The sequence below is a fragment of the Mytilus californianus genome, unplaced genomic scaffold (assembly GCF_021869535.1).
Source record: "Mytilus californianus isolate M0D057914Y unplaced genomic scaffold, xbMytCali1.0.p SCAF_8, whole genome shotgun sequence".
NCBI lineage: Eukaryota > Metazoa > Mollusca > Bivalvia > Mytilida > Mytilidae > Mytilus > Mytilus californianus.
In genome coordinates, this window is record NW_026262734.1 from 78,642,849 (window position 1) to 78,659,464 (window position 16,616).

At 31.8% G+C, this 16,616-nt stretch overlaps 1 long non-coding RNA gene across 1 annotated transcript; it reads left to right on the forward strand.

Annotated features, from left to right (window-relative positions):
• The first annotated feature begins 5,883 nt into the window (after nt 1-5,883).
• LOC127712777 (uncharacterized) lies at nt 5,884-16,142 on the forward strand. The gene is made up of 3 exons (XR_007987310.1): nt 5,884-6,079; nt 8,520-8,671; nt 13,709-16,142. It is a non-coding gene; the product is annotated as an uncharacterized LOC127712777 (long non-coding RNA).
• The last annotated feature ends 474 nt before the right edge of the window (nt 16,143-16,616 follow it).

The window sequence follows — 16,616 nt, forward strand, 5'->3', positions numbered from 1 at the left end:
CACCCATCGTGTTGCTCGTGTTATTAAAAACACGGTAAATAGTCTAATTCGGTAGGTCACATATACGAAGCTCACTTACTAAACAACTGTACTGTTAAGTGTTTGTTAACTCAACTGTGATGAATTTGTAGATCTGTCTAGATAATTTAATTGGTCAAAATCAATTTGCGCCAATTACAGTTTTAAAAAGGTATCATGAATAACAAAAAAAAAAACTATTTATTGTATTATAGAGTCACATATTTATTGTTTTATTGAATACTGTGTGATATATAAATATTTGAATGAGCACATGCTATGTACATACCAATATAGTTTCACGGATGTGACCTACCGAATTAGACTTATTACCGGGTTTGTACTAACATGAGTAACACGACGGGTGCCACATGTGGAGCAGGATCTGCTTACCCTTCCAGAGCACCTGAGAGCACCCCCAGTTTTTGGTGGTGTTTGTGTTGCTTAGTATTTATTTTTCTATGTTGTGTTTTGTGTACTTATAATTGTCTGTTTGTCTGTTTGTGTTTTTCTTTTTTAGCCATTGCGTTGTCAGTTTATTTTCTATTTATGAGTTTGAATGTCCCTCGGGTATCTTTTGCCCCTCTTTCACAGTACAATACATAAAATTATCATCAAAAACTTGTTTATTAACTCAAAATAGATATATAGTAAATTTGGTGACTATGTTGAAAACATATGTTGAAAAAGCATATATATACAAGAGGGACGAAAGATACCAGAGAGACAGTCAAACTCATAGATCGAAAACAAACTGACAACGCCATGGCCAAAAATAAAAAGACAAACAGACAAATAATAGTAAAGATGACAAAACATAGAAAACTAAAGACTCAGCAACACGAACCCCACCAAAAACTGGGGGTGATCTCAGGTGCTCCGGAAGGGTAAGCAGATCCTGCTCCACATGTGGCACCCGTCGTGTTGCTTATGTTATTACAAATCCGGTAAATAGTCTAATTCGGTAGGTCACATTCGTGAAAAGAGAAGGGTATTGTAGTTACGACATAAGGAACTTATCCGATATCATCTGTGAAACGGTTATTCCATAACGGTCAACCAACTCGTAATGGCGTCCGTAAAATTTACGAAGGGATGATTTCAACTTCACCATTTGGAACTCTTGGTTTGATAGCTTCCTTGTGAGCAGCAATCCTCTATCAAGGAAATCATGATAGGAAATACAAGCCCGGGAATATCGTTTCAATTGGGAGATATATACTCCGTATGCAGGCGCTGCTGGAATGTTGCTACATAGAAATGGAAAGTTCACAATTGGGAAGCTGAAATCACCTCTTTTGTCGTGAAGTTTTGTTTTTCAACCGACCCTCATTGTCAATTTCTAGATGTAAGTCAACATATGAGGCAGACTTAACTGTATCTGTAGTATCCTTTTTCTCTAGTTCGATGGGATAGATTCGTTCAACATAGTCACCAAATTTTGTATTATTTAGTGAGAGAACATCATCTATATAGCGGAACGTAAAGTTAAAGGATATTGCTACCTCCTTATCTTTCTTCCGAAGAAGTTCATGTATGAAGTCAGCCTCATAATTTGAGCAAAAATAAAAATCTGAAGTGAATTTCGTTTACTAAAAGAGATATAAAGAACAAAATATTTTAAGTAATGTAACTTTATTATAAAGTTAACAATTTGCATTTTTAGATATCTTATCATAAATTAATCACAGTGAGTTAACTACATTATTATTATTAATAAACATTAAAATGTTCGTTCCATTAAACTCTTGTTTAAACATTTGCATCGACATTTTTGAATATCAGAACGTTTCATTATTTCAATAAGCTTAACATTCATTTAATTTTCGGTAATTTTATCGACCTCGCGGCACCAACCTTTACGTCTTCTCGAGGCCCACTTTCAAATTTTGAAAACGATTCACAAAAGTCTAATACAAAATATGCGCTGCTCATTTGAACATGAAATCTACCCCATATCGATCGACTTGCGATATTGAACACGTTTTTTAAAACAGAGTATGTGTTTGTGCTTAGAATTTGCCATTTCATAAGTAACTTTCCGATTTCAATTTTCCTTGGAATCAGGTATTTGTTTTTTATTTTACTTTTTTCATGGTGAGGCACTAATAATATAGTACGTTTCAGTTTTGTCAATATCAAAAATAAATTATTAGAATTCATTTTTTGAACTCATATTAAAATAAATAATGAGATTTTGATACAACTATGCATCATATAGATATAAGAAAATGTAGTATGAGTGCCAATGAGACAACTCTCCATCCAATTCACAATTTGTAAAAGTAAACCATTATAGGTCAAAGTACGGTCTTCAACACGGAGTCCTGACTCACACCGAACAGCAAGCTATAAAGGGCCCCAAAAATGACTAATGTAAAACCATTCAAACGGGAAAATCTATATTAAAACGAGAAACACGTATGAATCACATCAAAACGACAACCATTGAACATCAGTTTCCTGACTTAGGACAGGTGCAAACAAATGCAACGGGTTTAAACGTTTTAATAGGTATTAACCGTCACCCTTACCTGAAACAATAGTTTAACATCACAACAAAGAACGGCACACTATAAAATATCACTTGAAATTGCTTAACTCAATCAAACGACATATTAACGCAAACAAGTGAATATACACTGAACGAATAAAAAGTAAAATCACAAAAATACTGAACTCCGAGGAAAATTCAAAACGGAAAGTCCCTAATCAAATGGAAAAATCAAAAGCTCAAACACATCAAAACGAATAAATTTGATCTATGACACAATGTAAATACAAAATCAATAAAATAAGGGGTGAGATGTTAATCAATTTCAGAACGAAAGCCATAACCTTGATCAAAATGCCGCCAAATAGAATTGTGTACACAGGTAAATGAAAATAATTGTGTTATAAGGTATACTGTGGAGAACAGAAATACTTTTTACAAAATTAATAATTTTGTTGTTCATAGTACGAGAACAGAAGTGAAAAATTATATTCATACCAAACACTTATCAAAGCTGGTATATATAAAAACAGAGAGACGAGATATAACACTAAATAATTAATCATTAAATAACAAAAAAGCATTACAAATTGTATCAACAGGTCAAATTAACTTGTAGTTACTGAAAGCTAGTTAAAAGCCAAAAACAATTAGTAATACTAAAAAAAAAACATGCATCACAGACTAAAATCAACTAAAACACCTTCCAGGGATTTAGTATTTTAACGTCATGGACAGTCGAAGAAGAATGACTTGTGCAATGCCAAAAATAAAGTATCGACAGGCCGTAGGATAGTTAGGAGTTAACCTCTATATAGAAAATGAACGTGGATGTGTATTTATACATCCCGTTTGAAAAGATTACAAATTTAGTTATGTTTTAATTTGCAGATGCCAAAATCGATATTTTTGCCAATGTAAACTATATTCAAAGATCTAATTACAACATTGGTAAGATGATCTTTACTAATAAGTTTGTTAAAAAGGTTCGATGAGTTTACACGGAAAACATAGTGATTTCAGCGCTTTTAGTACAATATTACCGTAAAATTTAGGATGTGAAATACCGTTTTTAATAAGTTTTTTACAAATACAGCCAAATTTACTAATCAAATCTTTGTATCTATGAAAGAATTTAGTAAAAGTTTTAAGTAATTTATGGTAACGAAATCCCTGACTTAATAAATAACCAGTGATGCATTGATAACGTTCGTTAACATGTATGACATCACTACACACACGGCTAAAGAGACAAATGACAAATGACGTAGACATTAACAACTATTGGTCACCGTACGACTTTTAATAATCAGCAACACGCATTCAGCCTGGTAAGCTACAATAGGCCCCAATACGCATTTAAAACAAATTATTGATCAAAAACGAATTCTATTTTGTGCACTGTTATGGTACCTTTGGTCTTTTTCCACTCCACATATCCAATTAAAATACGGGAAGGTTTAATCTCTGAAAAAGCTGGTTTAACCATGTGACATGTAATAATTATATCCATTGGTTGTCTTTGTATATTATAAAACTCTTTAGTTAAAAGGAAATTTGTGTTCATGGCAGACTTTTGAAATGTCTGGTAAATGATTATTGTTATGTTTCTGGGACATTTACAGGATATTGATATAATTTCTTGGATACTTGCGTAATTGGGTTCAATATATTGTCTAATTGACGCATACCACATGCATTTTCAAAAACACAAATATGTTACTCTTTTCAGATGCAAATAGTTCACTATTGAACAGGTAAGTTAGGAAGAAAAAGTCTTACTAGTCTAGTTTGACGATAATTATAATATACAGAAGTATGACAGTTGAGTCTAGCTGTACCATATATGTTTATCTTAGTTGTATGTACTTATTTAACGAATAAGGTGATCACATATTATATATGAAAAACGATTTATTAATCTGAACAGAAGAGAAATTTGGAAATACCTATTGACATATATCATAAAAAGTAAAGATCGGGAAAGCAATCGAACTTAACTCCCTTGTAATGTCTATTTATATCTTCTGGACATACATAAACAGTAAAATTTACTATAACGATATATAGGTATACGGTAGGGTAACAGCAATCACTTGTTAAACAGTTAAAGAGGAAGTGGTTGTTAAAGATGAAAACAATGATTGAACTTCTGCTAAGAGGTTAGAAAATTTACCATAAAAAAAGTTAAATGAATGATTTAATCTGAGGTAGTTATAAGTTCACCCAAACTTAGGTAACAAATGCGCAGTAGTATTAGGTTTGCTGAATTGAAAACAAGATAGATTTATAGATATTTTTTCCCTGTTTAAAAAAAAAAGATTGTACTACAGTTGATGAATTTCCTTTAACTTGTTTGATACGTTTGCTGTAGGGCGAGTAATGAGGAATAGATCATAAAAAAGTACTAATTTTTGTTAAAAATTGGCCAATTCAATATCGATTTTCTGTACCAAAGTAAATTCTAAATTGTAGTTGTGGTTTTTTTTTGTAGCAAAATACATGAATGTAATTCAAAAATGGATTAAGAAAGAGACAATAGTTTTTACAATTATAATTTCCTACACAACAGTAAATTCAATTTCGGCTTTACAAAATTCTGCAAAAATCATTCTTGAAACACCAATTTTTTAGCTCAACTGCGACAAAGGGTCGAGTGATCTACTCTGATAATTTGGGGTCCGTCGTCTGCTAACTTTCACAAAAATATTTTCTTTAAAAAAATGGGCAAATGAAAACAAAACTTGATCCCAATCACCATTTGAATATCTAGTATGAATTATATTCGATGATCCCACTTGTAACCAACAAGGCGAAAATGACTAAATAGAGAACATGGAAGTAGAAAAATTAAATGGTAGAAAATTCTTAGTTTTTTTTTAAATTTTAAGTTTTGATAAAGATACCCTTTCATTTCACATTTGGTTATATCCGGGATTTTAGCACAGTCCCAGGTTAGGCGGACGGTTTGGCCCCAGCAAACATGGCAAACATGTTTAACCCTGCCACATCTTATATGTGCCTGTCCCAAGTAAAACGCATGTAATTGAGCGGTCGTCCTTTATTGCTGTGTTTTACTCACACATCCTATAAGTTGATTTATATGACAGTAAAGTTTAAATTTTATTGAATCAAATTGTAAATCATACTACATTTTTCGTTTATTATTTTGTACATAGCTTAGGGCGTTATTATTCTCGTTTAACATTTATCTCAAGCATTGTCCATTTTGTATACGTTTTAATATTGCCTTGCTTGTTGAAAGTTTGTTGAATCATGATTTTCAATAACGGCAAGGTACCGGTCTAGTTCTTGATAGCTTTCATATAGGCTTTTTCAGAATGAATCTATAATATATATACATCGTGATGTGATCTTCTGTTTGTGATAGCTTGATATTCAATACATTTGTACTTCATTGACTTTAATGACATAACTCTGTCTATTCACATTCCATCTGATGAACATAATATGTAACCTACAAAACGTCAATATTTAAAAAATGGCGATAGATTTAACATATAACAACGAGATTTAGTAGTTCAATTACAAAATATTTCCGAAAAGGTAAGTTGGCATTGAATATTATGACTACTAAAATGATGATCAATGATTTAAAAAATTGCCTTTGGCATTTTAATCAAGGGACAAATTTGTACTTAATAATTAGTTAAATGAAAGGAATAACACGAGGCTTAAATTATTGTTCATTGTTAAAACAATATATTTAAAAATTGTATGTTAATAAATGGTATTGTTTTAAATTTTAAGATTTGTTATATAAACATGTAAAAAAATAATGAATTAAATACAAATAAAGATTATTATACATGCTATAATCATGAATAAAACAATTTGAGGACTGTTATATTTTTTTTCATCATGATAAATGTTTAAAAAGTATCAAGAAAAATAAAAGTTGCAAGTGCATACTAAATGAAGGAAAAATAAAATTTACAAGTTGCATCAGGAAAGCTATATTTTTGAAAAATTCCATGGAATTATTTAAATGTAATTCAAAGTAATTCAAAAGTAATACATAATTACATGGCAAAAAAGCAATGTAATTCATTACTTTCAATTACATTTTATTGAAAATATGCTCAATTACACATTACATTGAATTACTTTCAAAAGTGTAGATAACATCATGCAGCTTATGACAATTACATTTTTATTGACCCCAGGTCTGACCCATATATCTATATATCGTTAAAGTAAATATAACTGTTTATGTATGTCCAGAAGATATAAATAGACAATACAAGGGAGTTAATTTCTATTGCTTTCCCGATGTTTACTAATAATGATATCTGTCAATAGGTATTTCAAAATGTTTCTTCTGTTCAGATTAATATATCGTTTTTCATATATAATATGTGATCACCTTATTCGTTTAATAAGTACATAAAACTAAGATAGACATATATGGTAAAGCTAGACCCAACTGTCATACTGAGATATATTATAATTATATATAATATATAATATTATAATCGTTAACTAGACTAGTTACACTTTTTCTTCCTATCTTACCTTATCAACAGAGTACTTTTTGCATTTGAAAGGAGTAACATATTTGTGCTTTTGAAATTGCATGGGCATGTGGTATGCGTCAATTATACATTATATTGAACCCAATTACGCAATCATTTACAATATGGCGATAGATTAAACACATAACAACGAGATTTAGTAGTTCAATTACAAAATTTCTCAGAAAAGGTGAGTTGACATTGAATATTATGACTACTTAATTGATGATAAATGATTTTTAATCTCTTATTCAGAATTAATACAATATATCATTCAGTTATTGTGGCAAACAGAGTAAAATGGCTACCTGTATTTCATCTTGTTTTCGTACCTGACTATTTGAATGTACATAATTATTTGAGGTCAAGTAAAAGCAAATGGACTCTGTCACAAATGTTTGTTCGACTTAGACTTATTGAAAATAGGGTAAAACACTATTATGTATACCAATCAAAAGAACATTTACAAGTGTACAAATTAAGAAAAGTCTTTAACTGATCAGTTTTGTCTATTTGATAAGAACATTTTTTTCACTGATTTTTCGACATTCCAAATAAACATGCATTCTATTTTAAGTAGTTCGTTTCATTTATGACAAAATTTCAAAGATATAAATGCAGTATATTCTTTTTCTCGATTTCAATTTCAAGTTAACACGGTTGTTTACAAACTATCATTGAAATCGGTGACCTGAATCATTTACGCAAAATGTGTAAATAAATACCTGGGCGCATAGTTATTTTTTTTCTATGTTGTTCTAAATGTAATCATAAAGTAAGAGATATAAGTTATTTACGAGGTATCAAATGTCCACATCTACATACAGTCGTATGATGAAGCAAATTACATATCTAGTAGATTTTTAACCATATTATTTTTAACCATTACAAGGACGCAGTTTTCTTTAAAAAAAAATGGGCAAATTGAAACCAAAACTTGACTCCGTTATCTGTTGCTCTATTTGGGATGCTTTTATCAATGTTTAAGATAAATTCTGATATCTAAACATTAAATTGTGTAGTATTTTTGATGTTTTTTTCTATGCATGCTAAGTATATGATGCTTTTATAAAGGAGTCTAAGTGCTTTAAGTACATTTGGATCTTAAATACTGCTTACTTGATTGTGTTAGTAAACTCCATCTTTTATGATTTTGTATATGTACCAATTACTTATAGTTTTGATTTATATTTAATGGATTACCTCAAGGACAACACTTTTCATTACAAGAGGAAATAAACACAAGAGTTTTGAATAAAGATAGAAAAATAAAATAAAACAGAATAAGGATACAGGACAATATCATCAAGACAAGATCATACATTTGTTTATAACATTTTCTACTACTAGTAATACTTCCAATTGAACTCTAGTAAATATTCAAGAGGTTTTATGGACATTTACCTGTATTTTAGTTTAATTTAGCTTTATGATTTTATAACCCAATCTGATTTAATTCTTTGTTCATTTAGCAAAGATACGAAGCCACAAGTTGGTATCTTCAACGTAAACGACATGTACAGGAGGGTCAAGATTAAGGTCATATTGAACCTGTAAATATAATTAGTAGTAACACTCGGACCAACGACGATGAGGATTTATCATCTGTTTTTTGTGTAATAAAGTAAGTTCAAATTCGGAGTTTAACTTCAATTTGAATATAATTCCCAATGTGAAATTCTAATTATTATCCGACATTTCATTGTCACATTCCTGCCTACTGCTCATTCATTGTGTATAGCTTTGCTTGCAGCATTTCTTAAACTCTGTCATTTAAAACTGTAATTTTTGCCTTTTATCAATAATTCCATTAGTGTACTTTCTCTGTAATTGAATATTCAATCTGAGTATTCAATACGTAGTTGATTGACAGAGACAGTTAAGCGTCAAACTTACCAACGGTAACAACTACTTTATTTTGACTGGTTCCTTGTCTGACAACTTAATAAGAATAGCAGATGTCCAGTTATGTTTGAACCACTTAATGGTATGAGTTGCTTTTCTATATAGACAGGTCTTGCATTACATACGTACTGGCAGTATCCCTGTCACTGCAACATTGACAAAACCTTGAAATCTATCACGTAATCATCCGGATGTAGCTTTAAACATAACTATATCAACTCAATATTCGCATTTGAATTTTCAGGGTCTTTCTTAAAAGAGGGGCGAAAGATACCAGAGGGACATTCAAACTCATAGATCGAAAATAAACTGACAACGCCATGGCTAAAAAAAGAGAAAGACACAGACAAATAATAGTACACAAAACACAACATAGAAAACTAAAGACTCAGCAACACGAACCCCACTAAAAACTGGAGGTAACCTCAGGTGCTCCGGAAAGGTAAGCAGATCCTGCTCCACATGTGGCACCCGTCGTGTTGCTCATCTTATTACAAACCCGGTAAATAGTCGGTAGGTCTCATTCGTGTAAAGGGAACGGGGTTGTAGTTACGACATAAGGAACATATCCGATATCATCTGTGAAATGGATATTCCAAAACGGTCAACCAACCCGTGATGGCGTCCGTAAAATTTACGAAGGGATGATTTCAACTTCAACATAAGGAATACTTGGTTTAACAGCTTCCTTGTGAGCAGCAACCCTCTATCAAGAAAATCATGATAGGAAATACAAACCCGGGAATATCGTAGCAATTGGGAGATATATACTCCGTATGCAGGCGCTGCTGGAATGTTGCTACATAGAAATGGAAAGTGAACAATTGGGAAGCTGAAATCATCTCTTTTGTCGTAAAGTTTTGTTTTCAACCGACCCTCATTGTCAATTTCTTGATGTAGGTTAATATATGAGGCAGACTTTACTGTATCTGTAGTATCCTTTATCTCTAGTTCGATGGGGTAGATGCGTTCAAAATAGTCACCAAATTTTGAATTATTTAGTGAAAGAACATCATCTATATAGCGGAAAGTCAAGTTAATGATATTGCTAATTTCTTTTCTTTCTTCCTAAGAAGTTCCTGTATGAAGTCAGCCTCATTAGAATAAAGGAACAAGTCGGCAAGAAGAGGGGCAAAATTAGTTCCCATGGTTTGTTGAAAAACACGTCCTCAAAACGTAACAAATATGTTTTTAATCAAGAAATAAAGCATCTTGATAATGTCAGTTTGAGAAAATATTTTGTTTGAATCAGAGTTATATTTTACAAAGTATGATTTATCCTTCCCTAAGACAAGATACTTGTATCTATTTTGGTCATTCTTTTTTATGAAACAAAGCAATACTTACTCTTTTAATTTGTCTTTAAGTTTGGAATGGGGAATACTTGTGTAAAGTGTAAAAAAGTCAAATGTTTTAATACTATTGTTAGATGGAAGAGTCTCAGATTGTATGTACTCTGACAGATCTTTGGATTTTTCTAGTATCATCATCTGATTCATGCCACCTCTAGAATAGGCAGTTTCACAATAACTTTGAAGCCCGTATGTAGGTATGTAGGTATCCAATACAGTGATGGAAGATCCAGTTTTCATCTTTGGTTGAAATTCCAAAGGAATATAGAACAGACCTATGATTATTATTATGATTAAACTTCACTTGATCTAAATTAGTGGTCTTTTTATTTTCTATTAAACAACAATTTGCACGGAAAAAAAATTACAAAAAATGAATCGCTCAAACAGGAAGTGTCACTTTTATAATCAAAAAGAATCCCTATTTCATCTTTTTATAGACCGTAAACTGGTGGAAGACGTTTAGCGGGAAATTATTTGAGAAAATAGGGAAATTTTGTTCAAAATTGAGTATCGAAAAATTACAAAAATCGGAAACGAGTATCATTTTGGGTGTCATGAATGAAGATACATCTTATTTTCAAATTCTAGATTCGGTGCTTTTTATCTCGAAATGGGTTATTTGGAAATAATAGAAACATCGCAAAATATCAAAACAAAAGGATAACTTAATCGAGGATTTCGAATATGAAAAAACATTTTTTGTTCAAATCTCTTAAACCAAATACGGAAAATGAGGCTATGTGTGAGACTTTTTGTATATTACTATATATTTTTGCGTGGTCAGGCCAGAGTAATGAACTCTTCAGTACATTAGATGTATGTTTCATTATTATACGTTATTTTGATTAGCTAACAGCAATATCGCGATATCTTCATTTCAAAATGAATTGCATGCATGAATTGTAACATACATGATGACACACGTTTCCACAATAAAGTGCACAGGTAAATAAAAGAAAAACTTGATAGTAACGGTGTGTTTTCATGATCATAGCGAAAAAATGTAATTATAAGTATTGAATGCTTCTTTTAAAAATTTCATAGGGTTGTAAAAGCGTTGAACGTGCGTACATTTTTAGAATGAAGCGCTTCCGCGCTTCATACAAAATGTACTTCGGTCAACGCTTTTTTACCCCAATGAATTTACAAAAAGAAGCATTCAATTCTTAAATAAATGATCATATACATTACACCCAACTCCTTTTATGTACTATGCATTTTCTATTGTGTATGTAAATTATGTCTATTACATACTTGTAACAAGGACATGTTGTATCAACAGGTACATATTATAAGCAAATATTTACTCATCATATCTTTGCAATAAATCAAATGAATTACACATTTCCCTTCATATTACTTTTAACGAGTAGCATGTGGCAAAATATCACTCGACCAGAAATTGGATGTAATAGAAATTAACATAACAAAAGCACGGAGTGGAGTGCTATAAAATTGAAACTGCTAAATAAATACAGGAGCTCTTGTGAGGAAAAAAATATACAGATAGAATGAATACTTTATTCAATGTTTATATATGGTGTGATATATAAATATATAGATAGATGATGATTACATGTACATTTGTACATAGATAGATGATAATTATAAAGATGGATGCTAATTATTTATAATGGGAGTTTTTCCTCCTCATTTACTTTTTCCCCGACAAATGAGACTGTAAAAGTGCAGGGCCCCCTGAGTTGCTTCCCTGAGCAACTTAGGGTTGATGTTACAGGTGATAATTAATAAAATATGTTTAACATTAAAAAAAGATAAAAAAAAAAAAACTATATAAAATCCAGGTAAAATATCGTTTCATCTCGCCCTTTAGTACGTGTTCTGCTTCCTGTCAGTTCCTAAATTTCCATAAAAAAAACTTATCATAAACACTTTCGATAAAACATATAAAAATAGTCAAATAAACTATATTTTTTTGCGTGGAAAACAATATTGACTGTTTGAGAGATTACGTGCTTTGGAAAGTCCTTTGGGACAGGAGTGTGATCAGTTTTTTTCTTTTTCACTCTTTTTTTTTTCTACTACACTTCCACACACTCTCATCAAACATATTTTTCTTATACAATTAAATGATCGTTTAAAAAATCTGCAATACTTGTCCTTTCATAGTTTTAGATATTTCAGTATAACACGAGACAACTCAACACAAAAATTTACGAAAAAAGGGACGATTTTTCTCCCCCTAGTTTTAGTAGTTCCTTTTCGGACGGTGATATTCGTTTTGTACCGTCTTACGATACTGTTACATTGCAATTTGTTCGCTCGATAGCATATTCCTATTTTTACGTTGGTGTTGTTTACCGAGCACAGTAATTTAGATACGATCTGGGTAAAATATCGATCATTCAAATAAACTTTTTAAAAACGGTTACTAAATCAACACTGCAACTATATCTTTGAATTTGATTTATTGGTCTTAAGATTGATTTTACTTATCAGTGAATTGACCATAATACATATTATTGTTATACAGATATAAGAAGATGTGGTATGAGTGTCAATGAGACAAGTCACAATAAGTAAAAAGTTAAAAATTATAGGTTAAAGAACGGCCTTCAACATAGAGCCTTGGTTCACACCGAGTAGCAAGCCATAAAGGGGCCCAGAAACAACTAGTGTAAAACCATACAAACAGAAAGACCATACACATATTCACTATGACGTTCCATAAAATTTTGATTAGCACAAAGTAATGTTTTTCGACGATGTTAATGGCGTCTTTACACTAAATGCTTTGGTTGTTGAATGTGAATTGATAGATATTTCAGTCTTGTATATGATTTTTTTATTCGTTGTTGTTGTCTTTGGGCTGTCTGTCAGTACTATATGTTTTTCTATTTTGATTAAGGGGTGGTGTGATTTTCATGCCGCTTTCAGTCTGTGTTTTTGTTGGTATTTTTCTGCTTTGCGTCGATCTGGTGAGTTAGGCCCTTTTCCACGGATTTTTATAGTTCGTTCGTATGTTGTACGCCTGGGTAGTGAGAGGGTTTGGTGATAGTGAAATAGTAAATACATTTAATCTTGCAACATTCTGGTGGTGGATGTCCCAAGTCATGAGCATGTAGTTCGGTGGTTGGTGTTGATTCATATCTGTCATATTTGCTTTTCCTAAATTGTTTTGTTATGAATTATGCCGTTGGTTTTCTCTATTGAGTTTTTTTTTTACATTTTTCATGTGGGAGGCTTTTATAGCTATCTATACAGTATCAGTTGTTCTCATTGTTGAATGCCAAACGGTTTCCTTTAATGTTTTATTTCCACTTCTCTTGAATTTTGGTGGATAGTTGTATTATTGGCAATCATACTTCATCTTATTTTTTTATTGAATTAAATGTGTTTATTCTCTTTCCATATATCTTTTTTACATTTTATATTTCCAGGTTTTGAAAAATATCAGAAAAGAGTAACCAAAAATTGTCTTTACAACAATCACCAGCTCAGGTCTTCGTTCGTTTGTTCAAGCTAATTAAAATCCATATGATTCATTGAAGCCGCTGACCCAGATTTATATCACATTAATATAAGTGACCATTCAAACCTGTCGGCATTTAAAATGTCTAACAGAAAAGAAAGAAGCAAAATCGGAGCATGCTGTTTGTTCAATGTACGCAAGAAAAAAAACCACAAATACATGTACAGAAACGATGGAGGAAAGCATTCAGGAAAGCATTCAGGAAAACATTCAGGAAAGCATTCAGGAAAGCATTCAGGAAAGTTTCTACATAACAGGATGTGAAGCATTATCAAATGGTTTCTATGTAGTTAATAGTCTTAACAAACGTTTAGCTGTACTGAACCGCAGTGGTGTACATTTGAAAGATATCGTTCAATTCACTAGCATTCCATTAGATGTGTGTTACATTAAGAGCAGAAACATAACTGCTGTTACGATCACATGGTTGTTTTTGTTGATACAAAAGAACGTAAAATTGTCGAGTCAGTTGTTTATAGACTGAAGTGTTATTACATAAAATGTAACGACAACAATTTGTTTATTGGTTGTCCAAATAATGGTAAAATCATTGTTGCTGACTTTTTTGGTCGTGAACTCGGATATCTTAATATTCCCGGTGATAGATTTGCAGTAACTCATGACAGTATTTATGCCATACATGAGAAAGAAGACCTTGTATTATGTTATGATATCCAAGGTAACCAGGGATGGATTGCTCCAGATATAGTTCGAGATCCTATAGGAATAGAAGTGGATGAAGACGGTTATGTATACGTGTTTAGCAAACACAATACTCTTCATTTAATATCACCAAATGGATTCAGAAACAGAATTGTTTTAGATGGTTCGGACGGCCTTGATGATCATGAATATATGATGTGTATGGAAAGAAGATTTCGTATCAAATATTTTCTAGCGATTTTAAGTAAGTCAAATAATCGACCTATAGCTTACCATTACCCTGGCTTAACAATCGGTCGTTTCTGACTCCATTTGTATTGGACAACACTTGAAGGCATGCGACTACCATATTTTGGCATATGCCTTCAACTGATGACGATTATTTTGTAAAGATCAAAAGACTAATCAAAGCATGTTGTACGTTATACACGAAAAATGTGTATACTTTATTATATTTTTTTTTATTTACATGGTATTAAACACACTGAATCAGAATATGAATCTGTTTGAAGAAAAAAACATTTGCAAGTTAACCTAGTTTAAATAATTTATTACCTTTTTACCAAATATAGTCGATTTTTTTCACATGCTACTTGTATATGTAAAGCATTCAGGTGAACATGTTTTGTCTTTTTTAAAACAGTTATAAGAAAAATGCTATTCAGTTATTCTGGGATATAACATATTTATCCATGAGTCACTTTTATACTTTGGTATATTTTTTTACTGTTGTGACCGAGTAATACTAATAGAATTAAGAATGGGAAAGGGGAATGTGTCGAAGAATAACAACCAACATTTGGATAATTGACCTAGCTAGATACCTGCTGACGTATACATGTATTTTCTTGGTACCATGAATAGTGAATGAGGTTAAGAGCGCTGGTAAGTATCTATCCCACATTCTACTGCCTGTATCAAGTCACGATCTCCGGTCTTTTGATGAACATTTCTCTGTTGAATTGTTTACATTAATGATACGGAGCTAGATGTATATGTAGGACAGACAAGAAACACACATTGAAACATTGTGAAATATATAATCAATGTAGTTTATGGATTTGAAGCAGCAGTTTTACAATGAAGGCGCCCAAGTTATGGTACAGTAGCTCATCAAGAGTTTGTAGTCAATAAAATATCCGACATTGAGATAATGAGTTTTATAGTATTTTTTTACTGAGACAATGGCCATGATTGCTTTTAAACTATCAGAAAAATAAGACTATATATCAGAAAAGTAACACTCGAAAACATTGGTAGCAAAGACACATTTTTTTAATGTTTTTGGCATTTTTAATTGCTATTGTGTGACAGTGTTGGACGATTTACCGCCATTCTAAGGAAAACGTTCGGTTGCATACATGTATTTCGAGTATTATCACTTAATTGGTTAATATAAGTACGTAGGATGTTTTCGTAACCAAATATTGTAACGAAAACTTTATGTAGTAACATCTGTGTACATTAATCATTCCACATGCATTTTGTTGTGTTTTCAAATGGCGGACCCGAATGACGAAAACGATAAACCATCGTACAGTACCAATTTCATACTGTGATGAACATTGGCATTATTTGCAAATAATAAATAGGTCGCTTACTAGTTTCAATTGTCATGAGCAATACTGATATTGTATTCTACTTTGTCTGGAGGTAAACCTAAATAAAACGACAAGTTTACAATTTATTTTAACAAAACATGACCTATAAATCGAACTCTAAGGTAAGTAGTCATCAACGGTACCAGGCTTATAATTTAATACGCCAGACGCACGTTTCGTCTACATAAGACTCATCAGTGACGCTCAGATCAACAAAGTTAAAAAGCCAAACAAGTACAAAGTTTTAGAGCATTGAGGACCCAAAATTTCAATAAGTTGTGCGAAATACAGCTAAGGTAATCTATGCCTTGTATCATAAAAGTCTTAGTTTTTCAAAAAAATTAAAGTTTTGTAAACAGGAAGTTTATAAAAATGATCTCATAATAATATTCATGTCAACACCGAAGTGCTGACTACCGGTCTGGTGATACCCTCGCGGACGAAACGTCCACCAGCAGTGGCATCGCCCCGTGGTGTAAATAGTTACCAAAAGTAACAGGCTTATAATTTAATACGCCAGACGCGCGTTTCGTCTACATAAGACTCATCAGT